Source organism: Myotis daubentonii, chromosome 12, assembly GCF_963259705.1.
Source record: "Myotis daubentonii chromosome 12, mMyoDau2.1, whole genome shotgun sequence".
Classification (NCBI taxonomy): domain Eukaryota; kingdom Metazoa; phylum Chordata; class Mammalia; order Chiroptera; family Vespertilionidae; genus Myotis; species Myotis daubentonii.
Window position 1 is genome coordinate 54,444,588 of NC_081851.1, and position 2,995 is coordinate 54,447,582.

At 36.3% G+C, this 2,995-nt stretch overlaps 1 pseudogene; it reads left to right on the plus strand.

Moving 5' to 3' along the window:
- The first annotated feature begins 255 nt into the window (after window positions 1–255).
- LOC132213696 (small ribosomal subunit protein uS19-like) lies at window positions 256–763 on the plus strand (annotated as a pseudogene).
- Window positions 764–2,995: the final 2,232 nt, after the last annotated feature.

Below are 2,995 nucleotides of genomic sequence, written 5' to 3' on the forward strand. Positions count from 1 at the left end.
TTGTATCCCTTGGTTTCTGACCCCTCCATCCTGGGTAGAAAAGATGGAGTGAAGAATGTGAGCCTACCGAGACTGGGGAGGAAAATGGCTGTGGCACATTCTAGTTTCCCTGGTTAATGCTGGGGAGGAAATGCCAGGAGGCCAGGCGGTCCAGCCAGGCTGGAGTGGCTTGCCTGAAAAAGGTCTCCATAGCCACCTGATGTCAGACACACAAGCCAGAGTTTGAAGCTAAATGAAAGTCAGAGGGTTGGGAATATGACACCTATGAGCAATAGAGGCAGAACAGGTTTCCCGAAGAACCGACAAGACGGCGGAAATGGAGCACAGAAGCAGCAGACCTTCCACAAGTTCACCTACCGCGGCGTGCATCTCGATCAATTGCTTGACGTCTTATGAGCAGCTGGTGCAGCTGTACAGTGCCCGGCAGCGGCAGCTAAACCCGGGCCTTTGAAGGAAGAAGCACTCGCTTCTGAAGCGCCTGCGCAAGGCCAAAAAGGAGGCCCTGCCTATGGAGAAGCCGGAGGTGGTGAAGACACCCCTGGACTTGCTCATCCTGCCGGAGATGGTGGGCAACATGGTTGGCGTATACAATGGCATGACCTTCAATCCGGTGGAAATCAAGTTTGAGATGATTGGCCACTACCTGGGTGAGTTCTCCATCATGTACAAGCCAGTGAAGCGCCGCAGGCCTGGCATCGGAGCCACCCACTCCTCCCGCTTCATCCCTCCTCAAGTAGTTAATAAAAAGCACAGACTTACCTAAAATAAATACATAAATAAATAATAGAGGCAAAACAAAATTGGAAGTTATAATGGGAGATTTACAGGTATATAGGCTTTGCCCTGAGTTCCTAGGCCCAGCTTTTGTAGGTAGTCAGTTTCATTTAACCCCTTAACCAGGATGGAACTGCGAATGCTGAGGTCATATCCTAGATTTCTTGGCTGCCTCCAAGGACTTATCGAGTATCTATTATTATTATCGAGTATCTGATTTCCCTTTCCCAACTCCCATGCCCAGAGAAGTAAATTCTGCTGTAATCAATTTTCTCAAGGTCAGACTGATAAAGATGGAGACCCTCTTCCATTGTCCAACTAGATGTTTTCTAATGAAGGAACTATATTTCCAGTCATCAAAGGAAATGATGGGTAATTTAAAGAAGGAGAAAGGGTGATGGGTGTTTGTGGAACCAAGGAACTAAGCCCCATCTTGTCAGGACTGCAAACTTCTGGGTCTTCAGAAAGGTAAGGGTATCATATGTACAGGATGTCACATTACATTCTGCTCCTCCCATTCTTTATTTGTGAAAGACACTGCCACTTAAGGAGACAATTACTTATTATAAAAACTTGTTTGCCTATTTCAAACTAGTTTTTTCTCTCTCATTTCTCATCTCTCATAAATCAACGTAAAAATAAATGTGGACATTTAAGTCAATTTTTCACTATTACAAAAATACTACCATATTAATAATCTTTATACACACATCTTTGTATATTTGTCCAATTATTTTCTAGGGATAAATTTCCAGAAGTAAAGTTGCTGAATCAAAAGAAATTGATGTTTTGAAGAAATTTAATAAAATTTGCTAAATTACCCTCCAGAAATGTAACATTATTCATACCATCAGCTGGTTCTGACCCTTTCCTCATATGCAACAAACCATTTTTTTAATCTTTACTGATCTGAAATGTTAAAAATTTTATCTCCTTCTTGAATTAATTTCATTTTGAATTACCAAAGATTTTTTATTCTGTATGTTTATTGACCATCTTAATTTCTTTTGTGAGTTTCCTTTTCATGTTTTTTGCCCACTTTTCTTTTACAACATTTAGCTTAGCTTATTTATTAAGAGCTCCTTACCTATTAAGACTATTAACACTTTGTCTACTATTGCAAGTATTTTTCCATGTTGTCTTTATCATTGTTAGTGGCATTCATTTTGCTTTGTCTTTCTTAATCATATAAAAAATTATTTTGTTGTTGTTTAGACAAATCTATCTGATACTTGCTTTTAGAAGAGAAAAATTCTCACAGAAACCGGAGGGGGAGAAACTACCTTAATTACAGAGCACCAAAGATAAGAATTACATCAGACTTCTCCTTAGAAACCATGCAAGCAAGAGGAGATATAAAGTATTGAAAGAAAATACCAAACTAGAATTTGTTATACAGTGAAATTATCCTACAAAGGTGAAGAAGAAATAAAGACTTTTTCAGACAAACAAAAGCAAGGGAATTTGTCACAGTAAACCCTTGTAAGAAATATTAAAAGAAGTTTTTCAGAGAAAAGGAAAATCATATAGATCAGAAACTTGGATCTACATTTAAAAAAGAAGAATGTTAGAGAAGAAACAAATGTAGGTAAAATAAAATATTGTATTTTTGTTTTTTTTAATTGATCTAATAGCTAGCTAAAAATAACAGCAATAATCTATTGAATAACAGTAATATTACAAGCTACAAGAGGGCTTGGGAATTGGGAATACTTTGTTATAAGTCATCTCCTACCTATGAAGCAGTAACAAGGTTATTTTAACATAGACTTAGTTGTAAATACATATTGCAAACTCTAGAGAAAATATTTAAAATTTTTAGAGAGGTATAATTAATGTGCTTAGAGAAAACAGAATCATATTTGTATAAAATTGCAAATCAAAACAGAGAAGTCAGAAAAGGAAGGGAAAACAAGAAACAAAGATCAAGTACAATGAATAGAAAACAGTTGCAAATATGGTACATATTAATTCAATTATATCAATAGTCATTTTAAATTTGAATGGTCTAAACACACCAATTAAAAGAGAGATAAAGAGTGGATAAAAATTATATTTGGTCTATAAGAAACCCACTTTATTATTTTTTTTAAGAAACCCACTTTAGATATAAAGATATATATAGATGAAAAGTAAAGATATAGAGAAAGATATACCATGGTAACACTAATCAAAAGAAAGCTGAAAAAAACTGTTAATTTCAGACAAAGCCAACTTCACA